This window comes from Schistocerca cancellata, chromosome 7 (genome assembly GCF_023864275.1).
Source record: "Schistocerca cancellata isolate TAMUIC-IGC-003103 chromosome 7, iqSchCanc2.1, whole genome shotgun sequence".
In the NCBI taxonomy this organism is placed as follows: domain Eukaryota; kingdom Metazoa; phylum Arthropoda; class Insecta; order Orthoptera; family Acrididae; genus Schistocerca; species Schistocerca cancellata.
In genome coordinates this window covers 438,619,100-438,646,580 of record NC_064632.1, presented here as the reverse complement: position 1 = coordinate 438,646,580, position 27,481 = coordinate 438,619,100, and the positions used below count along the sequence as shown (strand labels likewise).

Below are 27,481 nucleotides of genomic sequence, written 5' to 3'. Positions count from 1 at the left end.
GAGCATAGTTTGTGACAAGTGGGTGCAGATATGAAGCGAAACTTGTGTAGGTGGCTGAGGGTATTAGCCGCTGATGTGAGACATGAGAGAGTGAGATTGCGAAAAAAATGTGGAACGCTTCACGATTTTGCGTGTCATCCTTGCGCAGGGGCCATGCTAATCTTCTCTGTATCGTTCCAATTTTAGTATATGTACCGCCGAAGCGAGTACATTCGAGGAGCCCTCTGAAATTGTATATATAGTTATGGCGTCGCGTCAAACATGGTTCGGCTTGGACGTAGCTTTACGCAGCTCTGGCGAGGAACACAAGGCCTGCCGAGTGCTAATCTGTCAATTAATTACTGCGAGGTGTCGTTATTAGTAAGTGGCAGCTCTGTCAACTGTATTATTTGGCAGTATTGGATGTAAAACTTAGATCGTTGAGTCGCTTGCTCTCGCAGCATCCACCCAGAGCAGCAGCAGCTTCACACAGCTGCCGCTAGGCGGCAGCAAGACGTGTTGGCACCTATTGACGCCATGTTCTTACATCCCGAATTTAGTGTCTTACAGGGATACCTATGAAGCACACTTCTCTAATGTGTGGGATAAATGACTCTGATTGGAGCTGGTAGCAGGTCTTCAAGACTCTCAAAACAAGTGAATATTTTTGCGAAACTGTCTTCACTGCTAACACAAATTTCATTACTCTTGCAGTGGTACTTTCTTATGATACTAATCGATTTAATGACTGAGTCGCATATGTAAGGCAACTTTTAACTCACACATCAAGTACACCACAAGAAGACACAGTGTGTGACCATGTAAATTATTGAGTAACTCCACAGGCACCAAGCATGGTCCTATTCATCCAATGGCGCCAGAAGACAATTGTGACTGCAACAAGAGACACAGTAGCCTCACGAACCATTAAAAACAGCATTCATATTGCACACTTTGAAACACAGCAGTGTAGGTCATTACTAGGGCATGGATGGGTGAATGCGAGTTGTGTGAGGAATGATGGACATAGATCCGTTTTCAGTACAATACCAGGTGATATATTTGTGTTGATCCAAGTTTACACAGGGCAGGTCTACTTGACAACAGTGAAACACTGTGATGGAGATGTGTGAATGAGCCTAAAATATTGAGGGGTTTTGTGGTAGGAGAAACCAGGTTAGCATTGTGTTAGTAGCTATAGTTATGTTCCTGGGAAATGTCAATCAGATGTAATCCAGTTTGGTGAATGTTGTTATTGCAGGAAGAATTGCTAGTGCAAAACAAAGAGTGATAGATTTAGTATCTGAAAGCAGTTAACAACTGAGTAGCTATTGGTGTCATGTGAGACAAACTGGTTTGTGATGTTGTTGTCTATTCCAAAATCTTGAAGCTTGCTAGTGTTTTGTGTCTAGACTGGCTCTGTATCTGCTTATGTGGTAGAGCTTCTGTGTATGTGACATAATGAATACTGCATGCAGATATTGTCCAATCTTTCTCCTAGACACAGGATGAGAGGTGCATCAGCTGCAATTATGAACAGCATCGACTTGTATGACATTGATGGGATTCAAAGTGCTGTCACTGCAGGTGACACCTCACCAGATTCTTAACTGAAGCATATCTGCCTGTGTAATGAGCCACTGCCCTTCACCTAAAAACCAACTATTACAGCAAATCTGTGGTGAAGCAGCATGTCATGTACAAATTTCACTGGTGTGACCCACAAAGTATTTTCCCACATGTCTGGCAATCAGCCACTACATATAGTTACCTAAATTAATTTCAAAGGTGTTAGTTAATGAATACCACAACACTGAAGTGTTTAGAAAGCAGACCAGTATGCTAATATTAACATACAGTGTTATATGTTAATATTAGCATACTGGTCTGCTTTCTAAACACTTCAATGTTGTGGTATTCATTGGCTGACACTTTTGAAATTAATTTAGGTAACTATATGTAGTGGCTGATTGCCAGACATGTGGGAAAATACTTTGTGGGTCACACCATCGAAATTTGTACATGACATGCTGATTCACCACAGATTTGCTGTAATAGTTGGTTTTTAGGTGACGGGCAGTGTCTTATTTCACAGGCAGATGTGCTTCAGTTAAGAATCTGATGAGGTGTCACCTGCAGTCTGTATTATGAGGGCTGCAGCTGGATAGCAAGGCCACTAGGAAAGTTACTTGAAACATAATGTTAAATGAACTTCCTGTAAAGGGGTAGCTTGCACACTTAATGATTAAAGAGACATCTTCCTTCACATGTTTATTTATGCTGCTGAAACAATTATGGCATCAGCTACAGCCATGAAGATGAATAGAGATAAATGTTGTGGGTCTGTGTGCAGACAGTATGTGATAGTGGCATACAGGCACCAGAAGCTTTGTAGGCGTTAGAGAAAAATAAATATTAGGTAATGCAAGCTAATGTTAGAGCGCTAGAGTGTATTTAAGCAGTAGTCTGAGTGAAACTATGTGAGTGAGAAAGATTTGGAACATGCAGCTATCTTGTGTAAAGTTGATGTAAGGTTTCCAAATGTTGTGTGTGGCAGTAGGTGTGTGTTATGAAATGACATGATTGAGACAGTAGGAAGAGATGTTGTGACAGCTGAGTGTGATACTGAGGAAGAGAAGAGGCTTTTGCCTGTGCTAGGCTTAGTCTTAATCTTAGGCTTAGACTGGCTGTGATTTGTGTCAGGTTTGCCAATGAGCTGAAGGGGTGCTAGTGACATGTACTTGTGTCAGTGTAGTTGTGGTTTTGGTGTGCTTGCTGACTTGTTATTAGAGTGACGTTTTAGATGTGCATTGGTGATGTAAGGGATAGGTTTATCGCCAGTTTTATCATGTTCTGTTGTGAATGAAAGAGAGTGGAGGAGAACTGCGTAAATGGAGAGCATAGTTTGTGACAAGTGGGTGCAGATATGAAGCGAAACTTGTGTAGGTGGCTGAGGGTATTAGCAGCTGATGTGAGACATGAGAGAGTGAGATTGCGAAAAAAATGTGGAACGCTTCACGATTTTGCGTGTCATCCTTGCGCAGGGGCCATGCTAATCTTCTCTGTATCGTTCCAATTTTAGTATATGTACCGCCGAAGCGAGTACATTCGAGGAGCCCTCAGAAACTGTATATATAGTTATGGCGTCGCGTCAAACATGGTTCGGCTTGGACGTAGCTTTACGCAGCTCTGGCGAGGAACACAAGGCCTGCCGAGTGCTAATCTGTCAATTAATTACTGCGAGGTGTCGTTATTAGTAAGTGGCAGCTCTGTCAACTGTATTATTTGGCAGTATTGGATGTAAAACTTAGATCGTAGAGTCGCTTGCTCTCGCAGCATCCACCCAGAGCAGCAGCAGCTTCACACAGCTGCCGCTAGGCGGCAGCAAGACGTGTTGGCACCTATTGACGCCATGTTCTTACATCCCGAATTTAGTGTCTTATAGGCATACCTGTGAAACACACTTCTCTAATGTGTGGGATAAATGACTCTGATTGGAGCTGGTAGCAGGTCTTCAAGACTCTCAAAACAAGTGAATATTTTTGCGAAACTGTCTTCACTGCTAACACAAATTTCATTACTCTTGCAGTGGTACTTTCTTATGATACTAATCGATTTAATGACAGAGTCGCATATGTAAGGCAACTTTTAACTCACACATCAAGTACACCACAAGAAGACACAGTCTGTGACCATGTAAATTATTGAGTAACTCCACAGACACCAAGCATGGTCCTATTCATCCAATGGCGCCAGATGACAATTGTGACTGCAAGAAGAGACACAGTAGCCTCACGAACCATTAGAAACAGCATTCATATTGCACACTTTGAAACACAGCAGTGTAGGTCATTACTAGGGCATGGATGGGTGAATGCGAGTTGTGTGAGGAATGATGGACATAGTTCCGTTTTCAGTACAATACCAGGTGATATATTTGTGTTGATCCAAGTTTACACAGGGCAGGTCTACTTGACAACAGTGAAACACTGTGATGGAGATGTGTGAATGAGCCTAAAATATTGAGGGGACTTGTGGTAGGAGAAACCAGGTTAGCATTGTGTTAGTAGCTATAGTTATGTTCCTGGGAAATGTCAATCAGATGTAATCCAGTTTGGTGAATGTTGTTATTGCAGGAAGAATTGCTAGTGCAAAACAAAGAGTGATAGATTTAGTATCTGAAAGCAGTTAACAACTGAGTAGCTATTGGTGTCATGTGAGACAAACTGGTTTGTGATGTTGTTGTCTATTCCAAAATCTTGAAGCTTGCTAGTGTTTTGTGTCTAGACTGGCTCTGTATCTGCTTGTGTGGTAGAGCTTCTGTGTATTTGACATAATGAATATTGCATGCAGAGATTGTCCAATCTTTCTCCTAGACACAGGATGAGAGGTGCATCAGCTGCAATTATGAACAGCATCGACTTGTATGACATTGATGGGATTCAAAGTGCTGTCACTGCAGGTGACACCTCACCAGATTCTTAACTGAAGCATATCTGCCTGTGTAATGAGCCACTGCCCTTCACCTAAAAACCAACTATTACAGCAAATCTGTGGTGAAGCAGCATGTCATGTACAAATTTCACTGGTGTGACCCACAAAGTATTTTCCCACATGTCTGGCAATCAGCCACTACATATAGTTACCTAAATTAATTTCAAAGGTGTTAGTTAATGAATACCACAACACTGAAGTCTTTAGAAAGCAGACCAGTATGCTAATATTAACATACAGTGTTATATGTTAATATTAGCATACTGGTCTGCTTTCTAAACACTTCAATGTTGTGGTATTCATTGGCTGATACTTTTGAAATTAATTTAGGTAACTATATGTAGTGGCTGATTGCCAGACATGTGGGAAAATACTTTGTGGGTCACACCATCGAAATTTGTACATGACATGCTGATTCACCACAGATTTGCTGTAATAGTTGGTTTTTAGGTGACGGGCAGTGTCTTATTTCACAGGCAGATGTGCTTCAGTTAAGAATCTGATGAGGTGTCACCTGCAGTCTGTATTATGAGGGCTGCAGCTGGATAGCAAGGCCACTAGGAAAGTTACTTGAAACATAATGTTAAATGAACTTCCTGTAAAGGGGTAGCTTGCACACTTAATGATTAAAGAGACATCTTCCTTCACATGTTTATTTATGCTGCTGAAACAATTATGGCATCAGCTGCAGCCATGAAGATGAATAGAGATAAATGTTGTGGGTCTGTGTGCAGACAGTATGTGATAGTGGCATACAGGCACCAGAAGCTTTGTAGGCGTTAGAGAAAAATAAATATTAGGTAATGCAAGCTAATGTTAGAGCGCTAGAGTGTATTTAAGCAGTAGTCTGAGTGAAACTATGTGAGTGAGAAAGATTTGGAACATGCAGCTATCTTGTGTAAAGTTGATGTAAGGTTTCCAAATGTTGTGTGTGGCAGTAGGTGTGTGTTATGAAATGACATGATTGAGACAGTAGGAAGAGATGTTGTGACAGCTGAGTGTGATACTGAGGAAGAGAAGAGGCTTTTGCCTGTGCTAGGCTTAGTCTTAATCTTAGGCTTAGACTGGCTGTGATTTGTGTCAGGTTTGCCAATGAGCTGAAGGGGTGCTAGTGACATGTACTTGTGTCAGTGTAGTTGCGGTTTTGGTGTGCTTGCTGACTTGTTATTAGAGTGACGTTTTAGATGTGCATTGGTGATGTAAGGGATAGGTTTATCGCCAGTTTTATCATGTTCTGTTGTGAATGAAAGAGAGTGGAGGAGAACTGCGTAAATGGAGAGCATAGTTTGTGACAAGTGGGTGCAGATATGAAGCGAAACTTGTGTAGGTGGCTGAGGGTATTAGCAGCTGATGTGAGACATGAGAGAGTGAGATTGCGAAAAAAATGTGGAACGCTTCACGATTTTGCGTGTCATCCTTGCGCAGGGGCCATGCTAATCTTCTCTGTATCGTTCCAATTTTAGTATATGTACCGCCGAAGCGAGTACATTCGAGGAGCCCTCTGAAATTGTATATATAGTTATGGCGTCGCGTCAAACATGGTTCGGCTTGGACGTAGCTTTACGCAGCTCTGGCGAGGAACACAAGGCCTGCCGAGTGCTAATCTGTCAATTAATTACTGCGAGGTGTCGTTATTAGTAAGTGGCAGCTCTGTCAACTGTATTATTTGGCAGTATTGGATGTAAAACTTAGATCGTAGAGTCGCTTGCTCTCGCAGCATCCACCCAGAGCAGCAGCAGCTTCACACAGCTGCCGCTAGGCGGCAGCAAGACGTGTTGGCACCTATTGACGCCATGTTCTTACATCCCGAATTTAGTGTCTTACAGGCATACCTATGAAGCACACTTCTCTAATGTGTGGGATAAATGACTCTGATTGGAGCTGGTAGCAGGTCTTCAAGACTCTCAAAACAAGTGAATATTTTTGCGAAACTGTCTTCACTGCTAACACAAATTTCATTACTCTTGCAGTGGTACTTTCTTATGATACTAATCGATTTAATGACAGAGTCGCATATGTAAGGCAACTTTTAACTCACACATCAAGTACACCACAAGAAGACACAGTCTGTGACCATGTAAATTATTGAGTAACTCCACAGGCACCAAGCATGGTCCTATTCATCCAATGGCGCCAGATGACAATTGTGACTGCAAGAAGAGACACAGTAGCCTCACGAACCATTAGAAACAGCATTCATATTGCACACTTTGAAACACAGCAGTGTAGGTCATTACTAGGGCATGGATGGGTGAATGCGAGTTGTGTGAGGAATGATGGACATAGTTCCGTTTTCAGTACAATACCAGGTGATATATTTGTGTTGATCCAAGTTTACACAGGGCAGGTCTACTTGACAACAGTGAAACACTGTGATGGAGATGTGTGAATGAGCCTAAAATATTGAGGGGACTTGTGGTAGGAGAAACCAGGTTAGCATTGTGTTAGTAGCTATAGTTATGTTCCTGGGAAATGTCAATCAGATGTAATCCAGTTTGGTGAATGTTGTTATTGCAGGAAGAATTGCTAGTGCAAAACAAAGAGTGATAGATTTAGTATCTGAAAGCAGTTAACAACTGAGTAGCTATTGGTGTCATGTGAGACAAACTGGTTTGTGATGTTGTTGTCTATTCCAAAATCTTGAAGCTTGCTAGTGTTTTGTGTCTAGACTGGCTCTGTATCTGCTTGTGTGGTAGAGCTTCTGTGTATGTGACATAATGAATATTGCATGCAGAGATTGTCCAATCTTTCTCCTAGACACAGGATGAGAGGTGCATCAGCTGCAATTATGAACAGCATCGACTTGTATGACATTGATGGGATTCAAAGTGCTGTCACTGCAGGTGACACCTCACCAGATTCTTAACTGAAGCATATCTGCCTGTGTAATGAGCCACTGCCCTTCACCTAAAAACCAACTATTACAGCAAATCTGTGGTGAAGCAGCATGTCATGTACAAATTTCACTGGTGTGACCCACAAAGTATTTTCCCACATGTCTGGCAATCAGCCACTACATATAGTTACCTAAATTAATTTCAAAGGTGTTAGTTAATGAATACCACAACACTGAAGTCTTTAGAAAGCAGACCAGTATGCTAATATTAACATACAGTGTTATATGTTAATATTAGCATACTGGTCTGCTTTCTAAACACTTCAATGTTGTGGTATTCATTGGCTGACACTTTTGAAATTAATTTAGGTAACTATATGTAGTGGCTGATTGCCAGACATGTGGGAAAATACTTTGTGGGTCACACCATCGAAATTTGTACATGACATGCTGATTCACCACAGATTTTCTGTAATAGTTGGTTTTTAGGTGACGGGCAGTGTCTTATTTCACAGGCAGATGTGCTTCAGTTAAGAATCTGATGAGGTGTCACCTGCAGTCTGTATTATGAGGGCTGCAGCTGGATAGCAAGGCCACTAGGAAAGTTACTTGAAACATAATGTTAAATGAACTTCCTGTAAAGGGGTAGCTTGCACACTTAATGATTAAAGAGACATCTTCCTTCACATGTTTATTTATGCTGCTGAAACAATTATGGCATCAGCTACAGCCATGAAGATGAATAGAGATAAATGTTGTGGGTCTGTGTGCAGACAGTATGTGATAGTGGCATACAGGCACCAGAAGCTTTGTAGGCGTTAGAGAAAAATAAATATTAGGTAATGCAAGCTAATGTTAGAGCGCTAGAGTGTATTTAAGCAGTAGTCTGAGTGAAACTATGTGAGTGAGAAAGATTTGGAACATGCAGCTATCTTGTGTAAAGTTGATGTAAGGTTTCCAAATGTTGTGTGTGGCAGTAGGTGTGTGTTATGAAATGACATGATTGAGACAGTAGGAAGAGATGTTGTGACAGCTGAGTGTGATACTGAGGAAGAGAAGAGGCTTTTGCCTGTGCTAGGCTTAGTCTTAATCTTAGGCTTAGACTGGCTGTGATTTGTGTCAGGTTTGCCAATGAGCTGAAGGGGTGCTAGTGACATGTACTTGTGTCAGTGTAGTTGTGGTTTTGGTGTGCTTGCTGACTTGTTATTAGAGTGACGTTTTAGATGTGCATTGGTGATGTAAGGGATAGGTTTATCGCCAGTTTTATCATGTTCTGTTGTGAATGAAAGAGAGTGGAGGAGAACTGCGTAAATGGAGAGCATAGTTTGTGACAAGTGGGTGCAGATATGAAGCGAAACTTGTGTAGGTGGCTGAGGGTATTAGCAGCTGATGTGAGACATGAGAGAGTGAGATTGCGAAAAAAATGTGGAACGCTTCACGATTTTGCGTGTCATCCTTGTGCAGGGGCCATGCTAATCTTCTCTGTATCGTTCCAATTTTAGTATATGTACCGCCGAAGCGAGTACATTCGAGGAGCCCTCTGAAACTGTATATATAGTTATGGCGTCGCGTCAAACATGGTTCGGCTTGGACGTAGCTTTACGCAGCTCTGGCGAGGAACACAAGGCCTGCCGAGTGCTAATCTGTCAACTAATTACTGCGAGGTGTCGTTATTAGTAAGTGGCAGCTCTGTCAACTGTATTATTTGGCAGTATTGGATGTAAAACTTAGATCGTAGAGTCGCTTGCTCCCGCAGCATCCACCCAGAGCAGCAGCAGCTTCACACAGCTGCCGCTAGGCGGCAGCAAGACGTGTTGGCACCTATTGACGCCATGTTCTTACATCCCGAATTTAGTGTCTTACAGGCATACCTATGAAACACACTTCTCTAATGTGTGGGATAAATGACTCTGATTGGAGCTGGTAGCAGGTCTTCAAGACTCTCAAAACAAGTGAATATTTTTGCGAAACTGTCTTCACTGCTAACACAAATTTCATTACTCTTGCAGTGGTACTTTCTTATGATACTAATCGATTTAATGACAGAGTCGCATATGTAAGGCAACTTTTAACTCACACATCAAGTACACCACAAGAAGACACAGTCTGTGACCATGTAAATTATTGAGTAACTCCACAGACACCAAGCATGGTCCTATTCATCCAATGGCGCCAGAAGACAATTGTGACTGCAACAAGAGACACAGTAGCCTCACGAACCATTAAAAACAGCATTCATATTGCACACTTTGAAACACAGCAGTGTAGGTCATTACTAGGGCATGGATGGGTGAATGCGAGTTGTGTGAGGAATGATGGACATAGTTCCGTTTTCAGTACAATACCAGGTGATATATTTGTGTTGATCCAAGTTTACACAGGGCAGGTCTACTTGACAACAGTGAAACACTGTGATGGAGATGTGTGAATGAGCCTAAAATATTGAGGGGACTTGTGGTAGGAGAAACCAGGTTAGCATTGTGTTAGTAGCTATAGTTATGTTCCTGGGAAATGTCAATCAGATGTAATCCAGTTTGGTGAATGTTGTTATTGCAGGAAGAATTGCTAGTGCAAAACAAAGAGTGATAGATTTAGTATCTGAAAGCAGTTAACAACTGAGTAGCTATTGGTGTCATGTGAGACAAACTGGTTTGTGATGTTGTTGTCTATTCCAAAATCTTGAAGCTTGCTAGTGTTTTGTGTCTAGACTGGCTCTGTATCTGCTTATGTGGTAGAGCTTCTGTGTATGTGACATAATGAATATTGCATGCAGAGATTGTCCAATCTTTCTCCTAGACACAGGATGAGAGGTGCATCAGCTGCAATTATGAACAGCATCGACTTGTATGACATTGATGGGATTCAAAGTGCTGTCACTGCAGGTGACACCTCACCAGATTCTTAACTGAAGCATATCTGCCTGTGTAATGAGCCACTGCCCTTCACCTAAAAACCAACTATTACAGCAAATCTGTGGTGAAGCAGCATGTCATGTACAAATTTCACTGGTGTGACCCACAAAGTATTTTCCCACATGTCTGGCAATCAGCCACTACATATAGTTACCTAAATTAATTTCAAAGGTGTCAGTTAATGAATACCACACCACTGAAGTGTTTAGAAAGCAGACCAGTATGCTAATATTAACATACAGTGTTATATGTTAATATTAGCATACTGGTCTGCTTTCTAAACACTTCAATGTTGTGGTATTCATTGGCTGACACTTTTGAAATTAATTTAGGTAACTATATGTAGTGGCTGATTGCCAGACATGTGGGAAAATACTTTGTGGGTCACACCATCGAAATTTGTACATGACATGCTGATTCACCACAGATTTGCTGTAATAGTTGGTTTTTAGGTGACGGGCAGTGTCTTATTTCACAGGCAGATGTGCTTCAGTTAAGAATCTGATGAGGTGTCACCTGCAGTCTGTATTATGAGGGCTGCAGCTGGATAGCAAGGCCACTAGGAAAGTTACTTGAAACATAATGTTAAATGAACTTCCTGTAAAGGGGTAGCTTGCACACTTAATGATTAAAGAGACATCTTCCTTCACATGTTTATTTATGCTGCTGAAACAATTATGGCATCAGCTACAGCCATGAAGATGAATAGAGATAAATGTTGTGGGTCTGTGTGCAGACAGTATGTGATAGTGGCATACAGGCACCAGAAGCTTTGTAGGCGTTAGAGAAAAATAAATATTAGGTAATGCAAGCTAATGTTAGAGCGCTAGAGTGTATTTAAGCAGTAGTCTGAGTGAAACTATGTGAGTGAGAAAGATTTGGAACATGCAGCTATCTTGTGTAAAGTTGATGTAAGGTTTCCAAATGTTGTGTGTGGCAGTAGGTGTGTGTTATGAAATGACATGATTGAGACAGTAGGAAGAGATGTTGTGACAGCTGAGTGTGATACTGAGGAAGAGAAGAGGCTTTTGCCTGTGCTAGGCTTAGTCTTAATCTTAGGCTTAGACTGGCTGTGATTTGTGTCAGGTTTGCCAATGAGCTGAAGGGGTGCTAGTGACATGTACTTGTGTCAGTGTAGTTGTGGTTTTGGTGTGCTTGCTGACTTGTTATTAGAGTGACGTTTTAGATGTGCATTGGTGATGTAAGGGATAGGTTTATCGCCAGTTTTATCATGTTCTGTTGTGAATGAAAGAGAGTGGAGGAGAACTGCGTAAATGGAGAGCATAGTTTGTGACAAGTGGGTGCAGATATGAAGCGAAACTTGTGTAGGTGGCTGAGGGTATTAGCAGCTGATGTGAGACATGAGAGAGTGAGATTGCGAAAAAAATGTGGAACGCTTCACGATTTTGCGTGTCATCCTTGCGCAGGGGCCATGCTAATCTTCTCTGTATCGTTCCAATTTTAGTATATGTACCGCCGAAGCGAGTACATTCGAGGAGCCCTCTGAAATTGTATATATAGTTATGGCGTCGCGTCAAACATGGTTCGGCTTGGACGTAGCTTTACGCAGCTCTGGGGAGGAACACAAGGCCTGCCGAGTGCTAATCTGTCAACTAATTACTGCGAGGTGTCGTTATTAGTAAGTGGCAGCTCTGTCAACTGTATTATTTGGCAGTATTGGATGTAAAACTTAGATCGTAGAGTCGCTTGCTCTCGCAGCATCCACCCAGAGCAGCAGCAGCTTCACACAGCTGCCGCTAGGCGGCAGCAAGACGTGTTGGCACCTATTGACGCCATGTTCTTACATCCCGAATTTAGTGTCTTACAGGCATACCTATGAAACACACTTCTCTAATGTGTGGGATAAATGACTCTGATTGGAGCAGGTAGCAGGTCTTCAAGACTCTCAAAACAAGTGAATATTTTTGCGAAACTGTCTTCACTGCTAACACAAATTTCATTACTCTCGCAGTGGTACTTTCTTATGATACTAATCGATTTAATGACAGAGTCGCATATGTAAGGCAACTTTTAACTCACACATCAAGTACACCACAAGAAGACACAGTCTGTGACCATGTAAATTATTGAGTAACTCCACAGACACCAAGCATGGTCCTATTCATCCAATGGCGCCAGAAGACAATTGTGACTGCAACAAGAGACACAGTAGCCTCACGAACCATTAAAAACAGCATTCATATTGCACACTTTGAAACACAGCAGTGTAGGTCATTACTAGGGCATGGATGGGTAAATGCGAGTTGTGTGAGGAATGATGGACATAGTTCCGTTTTCAGTACAATACCAGGTGATATATTTGTGTTGATCCAAGTTTACACAGGGCAGGTCTACTTGACAACAGTGAAACACTGTGATGGAGATGTGTGAATGAGCCTAAAATATTGAGGGGACTTGTGGTAGGAGAAACCAGGTTAGCATTGTGTTAGTAGCTATAGTTATGTTCCTGGGAAATGTCAATCAGATGTAATCCAGTTTGGTGAATGTTGTTATTGCAGGAAGAATTGCTAGTGCAAAACAAAGAGTGATAGATTTAGTATCTGAAAGCAGTTAACAACTGAGTAGCTATTGGTGTCATGTGAGACAAACTGGTTTGTGATGTTGTTGTCTATTCCAAAATCTTGAAGCTTGCTAGTGTTTTGTGTCTAGACTGGCTCTGTATCTGCTTATGTGGTAGAGCTTCTGTGTATGTGACATAATGAATATTGCATGCAGATATTGTCCAATCTTTCTCCTAGACACAGGACGAGAGGTGCATCAGCTGCAATTATGAACAGCATCGACTTGTATGACATTGATGGGATTCAAAGTGCTGTCACTGCAGGTGACACCTCACCAGATTCTTAACTGAAGCATATCTGCCTGTGTAATGAGCCACTGCCCTTCACCTAAAAACCAACTATTACAGCAACTCTGTGGTGAAGCAGCATGTCATGTACAAATTTCACTGGTGTGACCCACAAAGTATTTTCCCACATGTCTGGCAATCAGCCACTACATATAGTTACCTAAATTAATTTCAAAGGTGTCAGTTAATGAATACCACAACACTGAAGTGTTTAGAAAGCAGACCAGTATGCTAATATTAACATACAGTGTTATATGTTAATATTAGCATACTGGTCTGCTTTCTAAACACTTCAATGTTGTGGTATTCATTGGCTGACACTTTTGAAATTAATTTAGGTAACTATATGTAGTGGCTGATTGCCAGACATGTGGGAAAATACTTTGTGGGTCACACCATCGAAATTTGTACATGACATGCTGATTCACCACAGATTTGCTGTAATAGTTGGTTTTTAGGTGACGGGCAGTGTCTTATTTCACAGGCAGATGTGCTTCAGTTAAGAATCTGATGAGGTGTCACCTGCAGTCTGTATTATGAGGGCTGCAGCTGGATAGCAAGGCCACTAGGAAAGTTACTTGAAACATAATGTTAAATGAACTTCCTGTAAAGGGGTAGCTTGCACACTTAATGATTAAAGAGACATCTTCCTTCACATGTTTATTTATGCTGCTGAAACAATTATGGCATCAGCTACAGCCATGAAGATGAATAGAGATAAATGTTGTGGGTCTGTGTGCAGACAGTATGTGATAGTGGCATACAGGCACCAGAAGCTTTGTAGGCGTTAGAGAAAAATAAATATTAGGTAATGCAAGCTAATGTTAGAGCGCTAGAGTGTATTTAAGCAGTAGTCTGAGTGAAACTATGTGAGTGAGAAAGATTTGGAACATGCAGCTATCTTGTGTAAAGTTGATGTAAGGTTTCCAAATGTTGTGTGTGGCAGTAGGTGTGTGTTATGAAATGACATGATTGAGACAGTAGGAAGAGATGTTGTGACAGCTGAGTGTGATACTGAGGAAGAGAAGAGGCTTTTGCCTGTGCTAGGCTTAGTCTTAATCTTAGGCTTAGACTGGCTGTGATTTGTGTCAGGTTTGCCAATGAGCTGAAGGGGTGCTAGTGACATGTACTTGTGTCAGTGTAGTTGTGGTTTTGGTGTGCTTGCTGACTTGTTATTAGAGTGACGTTTTAGATGTGCGTTGGTGATGTAAGGGATAGGTTTATCGCCAGTTTTATCATGTTCTGTTGTGAATGAAAGAGAGTGGAGGAGAACTGCGTAAATGGAGAGCATAGTTTGTGACAAGTGGGTGCAGATATGAAGCGAAACTTGTGTAGGTGGCTGAGGGTATTAGCAGCTGATGTGAGACATGAGAGAGTGAGATTGCGAAAAAAATGTGGAACGCTTCACGATTTTGCGTGTCATCCTTGCGCAGGGGCCATGCTAATCTTCTCTGTATCGTTCCAATTTTAGTATATGTACCGCCGAAGCGAGTACATTCGAGGAGCCCTCTGAAATTGTATATATAGTTATGGCGTCGCGTCAAACATGGTTCGGCTTGGACGTAGCTTTACGCAGCTCTGGCGAGGAACACAAGGCCTGCCGAGTGCTAATCTGTCAATTAATTACTGCGAGGTGTCTTTATTAGTAAGTGGCAGCTCTGTCAACTGTATTATTTGGCAGTATTGGATGTAAAACTTAGATCGTAGAGTCGCTTGCTCTCGCAGCATCCACCCAGAGCAGCAGCAGCTTCACACAGCTGCCGCTAGGCGGCAGTAAGACGTGTTGGCACCTATTGACGCCATGTTCTTACATCCCGAATTTAGTGTCTTACAGGCATACCTATGAAGCACACTTCTCTAATGTGTGGGATAAATGACTCTGATTGGAGCTGGTAGCAGGTCTTCAAGACTCTCAAAACAAGTGAATATTTTTGCGAAACTGTCTTCACTGCTAACACAAATTTCATTACTCTTGCAGTGGTACTTTCTTATGATACTAATCGATTTAATGACAGAGTCGCATATGTAAGGCAACTTTTAACTCACACATCAAGTACACCACAAGAAGACACAGTCTGTGACCATGTAAATTATTGAGTAACTCCACAGACACCAAGCATGGTCCTATTCATCCAATGGCGCCAGAAGACAATTGTGACTGCAACAAGAGACACAGTAGCCTCACGAACCATTAAAAACAGCATTCATATTGCACACTTTGAAACACAGCAGTGTAGGTCATTACTAGGGCATGGATGGGTGAATGCGAGTTGTGTGAGGAATGATGGACATAGTTCCGTTTTCAGTACAATACCAGGTGATATATTTGTGTTGATCCAAGTTTACACAGGGCAGGTCTACTTGACAACAGTGAAACACTGTGATGGAGATGTGTGAATGAGCCTAAAATATTGAGGGGACTTGTGGTAGGAGAAACCAGGTTAGCATTGTGTTAGTAGCTATAGTTATGTTCCTGGGAAATGTCAATCAGATGTAATCCAGTTTGGTGAATGTTGTTATTGCAGGAAGAATTGCTAGTGCAAAACAAAGAGTGATAGATTTAGTATCTGAAAGCAGTTAACAACTGAGTAGCTATTGGTGTCATGTGAGACAAACTGGTTTGTGATGTTGTTGTCTATTCCAAAATCTTGAAGCTTGCTAGTGTTTTGTGTCTAGACTGGCTCTGTATCTGCTTATGTGGTAGAGCTTCTGTGTATGTGACATAATGAATATTGCATGCAGAGATTGTCCAATCTTTCTCCTAGACACAGGATGAGAGGTGCATCAGCTGCAATTATGAACAGCATCGACTTGTATGACATTGATGGGATTCAAAGTGCTGTCACTGCAGGTGACACCTCACCAGATTCTTAACTGAAGCATATCTGCCTGTGTAATGAGCCACTGCCCTTCACCTAAAAACCAACTATTACAGCAAATCTGTGGTGAAGCAGCATGTCATGTACAAATTTCACTGGTGTGACCCACAAAGTATTTTCCCACATGTCTGGCAATCAGCCACTACATATAGTTACCTAAATTAATTTCAAAGGTGTCAGTTAATGAATACCACACCACTGAAGTGTTTAGAAAGCAGACCAGTATGCTAATATTAACATACAGTGTTATATGTTAATATTAGCATACTGGTCTGCTTTCTAAACACTTCAATGTTGTGGTATTCATTGGCTGACACTTTTGAAATTAATTTAGGTAACTATATGTAGTGGCTGATTGCCAGACATGTGGGAAAATACTTTGTGGGTCACACCATCGAAATTTGTACATGACATGCTGATTCACCACAGATTTGCTGTAATAGTTGGTTTTTAGGTGACGGGCAGTGTCTTATTTCACAGGCAGATGTGCTTCAGTTAAGAATCTGATGAGGTGTCACCTGCAGTCTGTATTATGAGGGCTGCAGCTGGATAGCAAGGCCACTAGGAAAGTTACTTGAAACATAATGTTAAATGAACTTCCTGTAAAGGGGTAGCTTGCACACTTAATGATTAAAGAGACATCTTCCTTCACATGTTTATTTATGCTGCTGAAACAATTATGGCATCAGCTACAGCCATGAAGATGAATAGAGATAAATGTTGTGGGTCTGTGTGCAGACAGTATGTGATAGTGGCATACAGGCACCAGAAGCTTTGTAGGCGTTAGAGAAAAATAAATATTAGGTAATGCAAGCTAATGTTAGAGCGCTAGAGTGTTTTTAAGCAGTAGTCTGAGTGAAACTATGTGAGTGAGAAAGATTTGGAACATGCAGCTATCTTGTGTAAAGTTGATGTAAGGTTTCCAAATGTTGTGTGTGGCAGTAGGTGTGTGTTATGAAATGACATGATTGAGACAGTAGGAAGAGATGTTGTGACAGCTGAGTGTGATACTGAGGAAGAGAAGAGGCTTTTGCCTGTGCTAGGCTTAGTCTTAATCTTAGGCTTAGACTGGCTGTGATTTGTGTCAGGTTTGCCAATGAGCTGAAGGGGTGCTAGTGACATGTACTTGTGTCAGTGTAGTTGTGGTTTTGGTGTGCTTGCTGACTTGTTATTAGAGTGACGTTTTAGATGTGCATTGGTGATGTAAGGGATAGGTTTATCGCCAGTTTTATCATGTTCTGTTGTGAATGAAAGAGAGTGGAGGAGAACTGCGTAAATGGAGAGCATAGTTTGTGACAAGTGGGTGCAGATATGAAGCGAAACTTGTGTAGGTGGCTGAGGGTATTAGCAGCTGATGTGAGACATGAGAGAGTGAGATTGCGAAAAAAATGTGGAACGCTTCACGATTTTGCGTGTCATCCTTGCGCAGGGGCCATGCTAATCTTCTCTGTATCGTTCCAATTTTAGTATATGTACCGCCGAAGCGAGTACATTCAAGGAGCCCTCTGAAATTGTATATATAGTTATGGCGTCGCGTCAAACATGGTTCGGCTTGGACGTAGCTTTACGCAGCTCTGGCGAGGAACACAAGGCCTGCCGAGTGCTAATCTGTCAATTAATTACTGCGAGGTGTCGTTATTAGTAAGTGGCAGCTCTGTCAACTGTATTATTTGGCAGTATTGGATGTAAAACTTAGATCGTAGAGTCGCTTGCTCTCGCAGCATCCACCCAGAGCAGCAGCAGCTTCACACAGCTGCCGCTAGGCGGCAGCAAGACGTGTTGGCACCTATTGACGCCATGTTCTTACATCCCGAATTTAGTGTCTTACAGGCATACCTATGAAGCACACTTCTCTAATGTGTGGGATAAATGACTCTGATTGGAGCTGGTAGCAGGTCTTCAAGACTCTCAAAACAAGTGAATATTTTTGCGAAACTGTCTTCACTGCTAACACAAATTTCATTACTCTTGCAGTGGTACTTTCTTATGATACTAATCGATTTAATGACAGAGTCGCATATGTAAGGCAACTTTTAACTCACACATCAAGTACACCACAAGAAGACACAGTCTGTGACCATGTAAATTATTGAGTAACTCCACAGACACCAAGCATGGTCCTATTCATCCAATGGCGCCAGAAGACAATTGTGACTGCAACAAGAGACACAGTAGCCTCACGAACCATTAAAAACAGCATTCATATTGCACACTTTGAAACACAGCAGTGTAGGTCATTACTAGGGCATGGATGGGTGAATGCGAGTTGTGTGAGGAATGATGGACATAGTTCCGTTTTCAGTACAATACCAGGTGATATATTTGTGTTGATCCAAGTTTACACAGGGCAGGTCTACTTGACAACAGTGAAACACTGTGATGGAGATGTGTGAATGAGCCTAAAATATTGAGGGGACTTGTGGTAGGAGAAACCAGGTTAGCATTGTGTTAGTAGCTATAGTTATGTTCCTGGGAAATGTCAATCAGATGTAATCCAGTTTGGTGAATGTTGTTATTGCAGGAAGAATTGCTAGTGCAAAACAAAGAGTGATAGATTTAGTATCTGAAAGCAGTTAACAACTGAGTAGCTATTGGTGTCATGTGAGACAAACTGGTTTGTGATGTTGTTGTCTATTCCAAAATCTTGAAGCTTGCTAGTGTTTTGTGTCTAGACTGGCTCTGTATCTGCTTATGTGGTAGAGCTTCTGTGTATGTGACATAATGAATATTGCATCCAGAGATTGTCCAATCTTTCTCCTAGACACAGGATGAGAGGTGCATCAGCTGCAATTATGAACAGCATCGACTTGTATGACATTGATGGGATTCAAAGTGCTGTCACTGCAGGTGACACCTCACCAGATTCTTAACTGAAGCATATCTGCCTGTGTAATGAGCCACTGCCCTTCACCTAAAAACCAACTATTACAGCAAATCTGTGGTGAAGCAGCATGTCATGTACAAATTTCACTGGTGTGACCCACAAAGTATTTTCCCACATGTCTGGCAATCAGCCACTACATATAGTTACCTAAATTAATTTCAAAGGTGTCAGTTAATGAATACCACAACACTGAAGTGTTTAGAAAGCAGACCAGTATGCTAATATTAACATACAGTGTTATATGTTAATATTAGCATACTGGTCTGCTTTCTAAACACTTCAATGTTGTGGTATTCATTGGCTGACACTTTTGAAATTAATTTAGGTAACTATATGTAGTGGCTGATTGCCAGACATGTGGGAAAATACTTTGTGGGTCACACCATCGAAATTTGTACATGACATGCTGATTCACCACAGATTTGCTGTAATAGTTGGTTTTTAGGTGACGGGCAGTGTCTTATTTCACAGGCAGATGTGCTTCAGTTAAGAATCTGATGAGGTGTCACCTGCAGTCTGTATTATGAGGGCTGCAGCTGGATAGCAAGGCCACTAGGAAAGTTACTTGAAACATAATGTTAAATGAACTTCCTGTAAAGGGGTAGCTTGCACACTTAATGATTAAAGAGACATCTTCCTTCACATGTTTATTTATGCTGCTGAAACAATTATGGCATCAGCTACAGCCATGAAGATGAATAGAGATAAATGTTGTGGGTCTGTGTGCAGACAGTATGTGATAGTGGCATACAGGCACCAGAAGCTTTGTAGGCGTTAGAGAAAAATAAATATTAGGTAATGCAAGCTAATGTTAGAGCGCTAGAGTGTATTTAAGCAGTAGTCTGAGTGAAACTATGTGAGTGAGAAAGATTTGGAACATGCAGCTATCTTGTGTAAAGTTGATGTAAGGTTTCCAAATGTTGTGTGTGGCAGTAGGTGTGTGTTATGAAATGACGTGATTGAGACAGTAGGAAGAGATGTTGTGACAGCTGAGTGTGATACTGAGGAAGAGAAGAGGCTTTTGCCTGTGCTAGGCTTAGTCTTAATCTTAGGCTTAGACTGGCTGTGATTTGTGTCAGGTTTGCCAATGAGCTGAAGGGGTGCTAGTGACATGTACTTGTGTCAGTGTAGTTGTGGTTTTGGTGTGCTTGCTGACTTGTTATTAGAGTGACGTTTTAGATGTGCATTGGTGATGTAAGGGATAGGTTTATCGCCAGTTTTATCATGTTCTGTTGTGAATGAAAGAGAGTGGAGGAGAACTGTGTAAATGGAGAGCATAGTTTGTGACAAGTGGGTGCAGATATGAAGCGAAACTTGTGTAGGTGGCTGAGGGTATTAGCAGCTGATGTGAGACATGAGAGAGTGAGATTGCGAAAAAAATGTGGAACGCTTCACGATTTTGCGTGTCATCCTTGCCCAGGGGCCATGCTAATCTTCTCTGTATCGTTCCAATTTTAGTATATGTACCGCCGAAGCGAGTACATTCGAGGAGCCCTCTGAAATTGTATATATAGTTATGGCGTCGCGTCAAACATGGTTCGGCTTGGACGTAGCTTTACGCAGCTCTGGCGAGGAACACAAGGCCTGCCGAGTGCTAATCTGTCAATTAATTACTGCGAGGTGTCGTTATTAGTAAGTGGCAGCTCTGTCAACTGTATTATTTGGCAGTATTGGATGTAAAACTTAGATCGTAGAGTCGCTTGCTCTCGCAGCATCCACCCAGAGCAGCAGCAGCTTCACACAGCTGCCGCTAGGCGGCAGCAAGACGTGTTGGCACCTATTGACGCCATGTTCTTACATCCCGAATTTAGTGTCTTACAGGGATACCTATGAAGCACACTTCTCTAATGTGTGGGATAAATGACTCTGATTGGAGCTGGTAGCAGGTCTTCAAGACTCTCAAAACAAGTGAATATTTTTGCGAAACTGTCTTCACTGCTAACACAAATTTCATTACTCTTGCAGTGGTACTTTCTTATGATACTAATCGATTTAATGACTGAGTCGCATATGTAAGGCAACTTTTAACTCACACATCAAGTACACCACAAGAAGACACAGTCTGTGACCATGTAAATTATTGAGTAACTCCACAGGCACCAAGCATGGTCCTATTCATCCAATGGCGCCAGAAGACAATTGTGACTGCAACAAGAGACACAGTAGCCTCACGAACCATTAAAAACAGCATTCATATTGCACACTTTGAAACACAGCAGTGTAGGTCATTACTAGGGCATGGATGGGTGAATGCGAGTTGTGTGAGGAATGATGGACATAGTTCCGTTTTCAGTACAATACCAGGTGATATATTTGTGTTGATCCAAGTTTACACAGGGCAGGTCTACTTGACAACAGTGAAACACTGTGATGGAGATGTGTGAATGAGCCTAAAATATTGAGGGGACTTGTGGTAGGAGAAACCAGGTTAGCATTGTGTTAGTAGCTATAGTTATGTTCCTGGGAAATGTCAATCAGATGTAATCCAGTTTGGTGAATGTTGTTATTGCAGGAAGAATTGCTAGTGCAAAACAAAGAGTGATAGATTTAGTATCTGAAAGCAGTTAACAACTGAGTAGCTATTGGTGTCATGTGAGACAAACTGGTTTGTGATGTTGTTGTCTATTCCAAAATCTTGAAGCTTGCTAGTGTTTTGTGTCTAGACTGGCTCTGTATCTGCTTATGTGGTAGAGCTTCTGTGTATGTGACATAATGAATATTGCATCCAGAGATTGTCCAATCTTTCTCCTAGACACAGGATGAGAGGTGCATCAGCTGCAATTATGAACAGCATCGACTTGTATGACATTGATGGGATTCAAAGTGCTGTCACTGCAGGTGACACCTCACCAGATTCTTAACTGAAGCATATCTGCCTGTGTAATGAGCCACTGCCCTTCACCTAAAAACCAACTATTACAGCAAATCTGTGGTGAAGCAGCATGTCATGTACAAATTTCACTGGTGTGACCCACAAAGTATTTTCCCACATGTCTGGCAATCAGCCACTACATATAGTTACCTAAATTAATTTCAAAGGTGTCAGTTAATGAATACCACAACACTGAAGTGTTTAGAAAGCAGACCAGTATGCTAATATTAACATACAGTGTTATATGTTAATATTAGCATACTGGTCTGCTTTCTAAACACTTCAATGTTGTGGTATTCATTGGCTGACACTTTTGAAATTAATTTAGGTAACTATATGTAGTGGCTGATTGCCAGACATGTGGGAAAATACTTTGTGGGTCACACCATCGAAATTTGTACATGACATGCTGATTCACCACAGATTTGCTGTAATAGTTGGTTTTTAGGTGACGGGCAGTGTCTTATTTCACAGGCAGATGTGCTTCAGTTAAGAATCTGATGAGGTGTCACCTGCAGTCTGTATTATGAGGGCTGCAGCTGGATAGCAAGGCCACTAGGAAAGTTACTTGAAACATAATGTTAAATGAACTTCCTGTAAAGGGGTAGCTTGCACACTTAATGATTAAAGAGACATCTTCCTTCACATGTTTATTTATGCTGCTGAAACAATTATGGCATCAGCTACAGCCATGAAGATGAATAGAGATAAATGTTGTGGGTCTGTGTGCAGACAGTATGTGATAGTGGCATACAGGCACCAGAAGCTTTGTAGGCGTTAGAGAAAAATAAATATTAGGTAATGCAAGCTAATGTTAGAGCGCTAGAGTGTATTTAAGCAGTAGTCTGAGTGAAACTATGTGAGTGAGAAAGATTTGGAACATGCAGCTATCTTGTGTAAAGTTGATGTAAGGTTTCCAAATGTTGTGTGTGGCAGTAGGTGTGTGTTATGAAATGACGTGATTGAGACAGTAGGAAGAGATGTTGTGACAGCTGAGTGTGATACTGAGGAAGAGAAGAGGCTTTTGCCTGTGCTAGGCTTAGTCTTAATCTTAGGCTTAGACTGGCTGTGATTTGTGTCAGGTTTGCCAATGAGCTGAAGGGGTGCTAGTGACATGTACTTGTGTCAGTGTAGTTGTGGTTTTGGTGTGCTTGCTGACTTGTTATTAGAGTGACGTTTTAGATGTGCATTGGTGATGTAAGGGATAGGTTTATCGCCAGTTTTATCATGTTCTGTTGTGAATGAAAGAGAGTGGAGGAGAACTGTGTAAATGGAGAGCATAGTTTGTGACAAGTGGGTGCAGATATGAAGCGAAACTTGTGTAGGTGGCTGAGGGTATTAGCAGCTGATGTGAGACATGAGAGAGTGAGATTGCGAAAAAAATGTGGAACGCTTCACGATTTTGCGTGTCATCCTTGCGCAGGGGCCATGCTAATCTTCTCTGTATCGTTCCAATTTTAGTATATGTACCGCCGAAGCGAGTACATTCGAGGAGCCCTCTGAAATTGTATATATAGTTATGGCGTCGCGTCAAACATGGTTCGGCTTGGACGTAGCTTTACGCAGCTCTGGCGAGGAACACAAGGCCTGCCGAGTGCTAATCTGTCAATTAATTACTGCGAGGTGTCGTTATTAGTAAGTGGCAGCTCTGTCAACTGTATTATTTGGCAGTATTGGATGTAAAACTTAGATCGTAGAGTCGCTTGCTCTCGCAGCATCCACCCAGAGCAGCAGCAGCTTCACACAGCTGCCGCTAGGCGGCAGCAAGACGTGTTGGCACCTATTGACGCCATGTTCTTACATCCCGAATTTAGTGTCTTACAGGGATACCTATGAAGCACACTTCTCTAATGTGTGGGATAAATGACTCTGATTGGAGCTGGTAGCAGGTCTTCAAGACTCTCAAAACAAGTGAATATTTTTGCGAAACTGTCTTCACTGCTAACACAAATTTCATTACTCTTGCAGTGGTACTTTCTTATGATACTAATCGATTTAATGACTGAGTCGCATATGTAAGGCAACTTTTAACTCACACATCAAGTACACCACAAGAAGACACAGTCTGTGACCATGTAAATTATTGAGTAACTCCACAGGCACCAAGCATGGTCCTATTCATCCAATGGCGCCAGAAGACAATTGTGACTGCAACAAGAGACACAGTAGCCTCACGAACCATTAAAAACAGCATTCATATTGCACACTTTGAAACACAGCAGTGTAGGTCATTACTAGGGCATGGATGGGTGAATGCGAGTTGTGTGAGGAATGATGGACATAGATCCGTTTTCAGTACAATACCAGGTGATATATTTGTGTTGATCCAAGTTTACACAGGGCAGGTCTACTTGACAACAGTGAAACACTGTGATGGAGATGTGTGAATGAGCCTAAAATATTGAGGGGACTTGTGGTAGGAGAAACCAGGTTAGCATTGTGTTAGTAGCTATAGTTATGTTCCTGGCAAATGTCAATCAGATGTAATCCAGCTTGGTGAATGTTGTTATTGCAGGAAGAATTGCTAGTGCAAAACAAAGAGTGATAGATTTAGTATCTGAAAGCAGTTAACAACTGAGTAGCTATTGGTGTCATGTGAGACAAACTGGTTTGTGATGTTGTTGTCTATTCCAAAATCTTGAAGCTTGCTAGTGTTTTGTGTCTAGACTGGCTCTGTATCTGCTTATGTGGTAGAGCTTCTGTGTATGTGACATAATGAATATTGCATGCAGAGATTGTCCAATCTTTCTCCTAGACACAGGATGAGAGGTGCATCAGCTGCAATTATGAACAGCATCGACTTGTATGACATTGATGGGATTCAAAGTGCTGTCACTGCAGGTGACACCTCACCAGATTCTTAACTGAAGCATATCTGCCTGTGTAATGAGCCACTGCCCTTCACCTAAAAACCAACTATTACAGCAAATCTGTGGTGAAGCAGCATGTCATGTACAAATTTCACTGGTGTGACCCACAAAGTATTTTCCCACATGTCTGGCAATCAGCCACTACATATAGTTACCTAAATTAATTTCAAAGGTGTCAGTTAATGAATACCACAACACTGAAGTGTTTAGAAAGCAGACCAGTATGCTAATATTAACATACAGTGTTATATGTTAATATTAGCATACTGGTCTGCTTTCTAAACACTTCAATGTTGTGGTACTCATTGGCTGACACTTTTGAAATTAATTTAGGTAACTATATGTAGTGGCTGATTGCCAGACATGTGGGAAAATACTTTGTGGGTCACACCATCGAAATTTGTACATGACATGCTGATTCACCACAGATTTGCTGTAATAGTTGGTTTTTTGGTGACGGGCAGTGTCTTATTTCACAGGCAGATGTGCTTCAGTTAAGAATCTGATGAGGTGTCACCTGCAGTCTGTATTATGAGGGCTGCAGCTGGATAGCAATGCCACTAGGAAAGTTACTTGAAACATAATGTTAAATGAACTTCCTGTAAAGGGGTAGCTTGCACACTTAATGATTAAAGAGACATCTTCCTTCACATGTTTATTTATGCTGCTGAAACAATTATGGCATCAGCTACAGCCATGAAGATGAATAGAGATAAATGTTGTGGGTCTGTGTGCAGACAGTATGTGATAGTGGCATACAGGCACCAGAAGCTTTGTAGGCGTTAGAGAAAAATAAATATTAGGTAATGCAAGCTAATGTTAGAGTGCTAGAGTGTATTTAAGCAGTAGTCTGAGTGAAACTATGTGAGTGAGAAAGATTTGGAACATGCAGCTATCTTGTGTAAAGTTGATGTAAGGTTTCCAAATGTTGTGTGTGGCAGTAGGTGTGTGTTATGAAATGACATGATTGAGACAGTAGGAAGAGATGTTGTGACAGCTGAGTGTGATACTGAGGAAGAGAAGAGGCTTTTGCCTGTGCTAGGCTTAGTCTTAATCTTAGGCTTAGACTGGCTGTGATTTGTGTCAGGTTTGCCAATGAGCTGAAGGGGTGCTAGTGACATGTACTTGTGTCAGTGTAGTTGTGGTTTTGGTGTGCTTGCTGACTTGTTATTAGAGTGACGTTTTAGATGTGCATTGGTGATGTAAGGGATAGGTTTATCGCCAGTTTTATCATGTTCTGTTGTGAATGAAAGAGAGTGGAGGAGAACTGCGTAAATGGAGAGCATAGTTTGTGACAAGTGGGTGCAGATATGAAGCGAAACTTGTGTAGGTGGCTGAGGGTATTAGCAGCTGATGTGAGACATGAGAGAGTGAGATTGCGAAAAAAATGTGGAACGCTTCACGATTTTGCGTGTCATCCTTGCGCAGGGGCCATGCTAATCTTCTCTGTATCGTTCCAATTTTAGTATATGTACCGCCGAAGCGAGTACATTTGCGGAGCCCTCTGAAATTGTATATATAGTTATGGCGTCGCGTCAAACATGGTTCGGCTTGGACGTAGCTTTACGCAGCTCTGGCGAGGAACACAAGGCGTGCCGAGTGCTAATCTGTCAATTAATTACTGCGAGGTGTCGTTATTAGTAAGTGGCAGCTCTGTCAACTGTATTATTTGGCAGTATTGGATGTGAAACTTAGATCGTAGAGTCGCTTGCTCTCGCAGCATCCACCCAGAGCAGCAGCAGCTTCACACAGCTGCCGCTAGGCGGCAGCAAGACGTGTTGGCACCTATTGACGCCATGTTCTTACATCCCGAATTTAGTGTCTTACAGGCATACCTATGAAACACACTTCTCTAATGTGTGGGATAAATGACTCTGATTGGAGCTGGTAGCAGGTCTTCAAGACTCTCAAAACAAGTGAATATTTTTGCGAAACTGTCTTCACTGCTAACACAAATTTCATTACTCTTGCAGTGGTACTTTCTTATGATACTAATCGATTTAATGACAGAGTCGCATATGTAAGGCAACTTTTAACTCACACATCAAGTACACCACAAGAAGACACAGTCTGTGACCATGTAAATTATTGAGTAACTCCACAGACACCAAGCATGGTCCTATTCATCCAATGGCGCCAGAAGACAATTGTGACTGCAACAAGAGACACAGTAGCCTCACGAACCATTAAAAACAGCATTCATATTGCACACTTTGAAACACAGCAGTGTAGGTCATTACTAGGGCATGGATGGGTGAATGCGAGTTGTGTGAGGAATGATGGACATAGTTCCGTTTTCAGTACAATACCAGGTGATATATTTGTGTTGATCCAAGTTTACACAGGGCAGGTCTACTTGACAACAGTGAAACACTGTGATGGAGATGTGTGAATGAGCCTAAAATATTGAGGGGACTTGTGGTAGGAGAAACCAGGTTAGCATTGTGTTAGTAGCTATAGTTATGTTCCTGGGAAATGTCAATCAGATGTAATCCAGCTTGGTGAATGTTGTTATTGCAGGAAGAATTGCTAGTGCAAAACAAAGAGTGATAGATTTAGTATCTGAAAGCAGTTAACAACTGAGTAGCTATTGGTGTCATGTGAGACAAACTGGTTTGTGATGTTGTTGTCTATTCCAAAATCTTGAAGCTTGCTAGTGTTTTGTGTCTAGACTGGCTCTGTATCTGCTTATGTGGTAGAGCTTCTGTGTATGTGACATAATGAATATTGCATGCAGAGATTGTCCAATCTTTCTCCTAGACACAGGATGAGAGGTGCATCAGCTGCAATTATGAACAGCATCGACTTGTATGACATTGATGGGATTCAAAGTGCTGTCACTGCAGGTGACACCTCACCAGATTCTTAACTGAAGCATATCTGCCT

At 41.7% G+C, this 27,481-nt stretch overlaps 10 non-coding genes across 10 annotated transcripts; all 10 read right to left on the bottom strand.

Moving 5' to 3' along the window:
- Positions 1-103: 103 nt before the first annotated feature.
- LOC126093408 (U6 spliceosomal RNA) lies at positions 104-210 on the bottom strand. Its single transcript, XR_007521569.1, has one exon. It is a non-coding gene; the product is annotated as a U6 spliceosomal RNA (small nuclear RNA).
- A 2,768-nt stretch (positions 211-2,978) lies between these two features.
- LOC126093407 (U6 spliceosomal RNA) lies at positions 2,979-3,085 on the bottom strand. Its single transcript, XR_007521568.1, has one exon. It is a non-coding gene; the product is annotated as a U6 spliceosomal RNA (small nuclear RNA).
- Positions 3,086-5,853: 2,768 nt separating this feature from the next.
- Positions 5,854-5,960, bottom strand: LOC126093406 (U6 spliceosomal RNA). The gene has a single exon (XR_007521567.1). It is a non-coding gene; the product is annotated as a U6 spliceosomal RNA (small nuclear RNA).
- Positions 5,961-8,728: 2,768 nt separating this feature from the next.
- LOC126093337 (U6 spliceosomal RNA) lies at positions 8,729-8,835 on the bottom strand. Its single transcript, XR_007521508.1, has one exon. It is a non-coding gene; the product is annotated as a U6 spliceosomal RNA (small nuclear RNA).
- Positions 8,836-11,603: 2,768 nt separating this feature from the next.
- Positions 11,604-11,710, bottom strand: LOC126093404 (U6 spliceosomal RNA). The gene has a single exon (XR_007521566.1). It is a non-coding gene; the product is annotated as a U6 spliceosomal RNA (small nuclear RNA).
- Positions 11,711-14,478: 2,768 nt separating this feature from the next.
- LOC126093403 (U6 spliceosomal RNA) lies at positions 14,479-14,585 on the bottom strand. Its single transcript, XR_007521565.1, has one exon. It is a non-coding gene; the product is annotated as a U6 spliceosomal RNA (small nuclear RNA).
- A 2,768-nt stretch (positions 14,586-17,353) lies between these two features.
- On the bottom strand, positions 17,354-17,460 carry LOC126093402 (U6 spliceosomal RNA). The gene has a single exon (XR_007521564.1). It is a non-coding gene; the product is annotated as a U6 spliceosomal RNA (small nuclear RNA).
- A 2,768-nt stretch (positions 17,461-20,228) lies between these two features.
- LOC126093491 (U6 spliceosomal RNA) lies at positions 20,229-20,335 on the bottom strand. Its single transcript, XR_007521640.1, has one exon. It is a non-coding gene; the product is annotated as a U6 spliceosomal RNA (small nuclear RNA).
- Positions 20,336-23,103: 2,768 nt separating this feature from the next.
- On the bottom strand, positions 23,104-23,210 carry LOC126093401 (U6 spliceosomal RNA). The gene has a single exon (XR_007521563.1). It is a non-coding gene; the product is annotated as a U6 spliceosomal RNA (small nuclear RNA).
- A 2,768-nt stretch (positions 23,211-25,978) lies between these two features.
- Positions 25,979-26,085, bottom strand: LOC126093400 (U6 spliceosomal RNA). The gene has a single exon (XR_007521562.1). It is a non-coding gene; the product is annotated as a U6 spliceosomal RNA (small nuclear RNA).
- Positions 26,086-27,481: the final 1,396 nt, after the last annotated feature.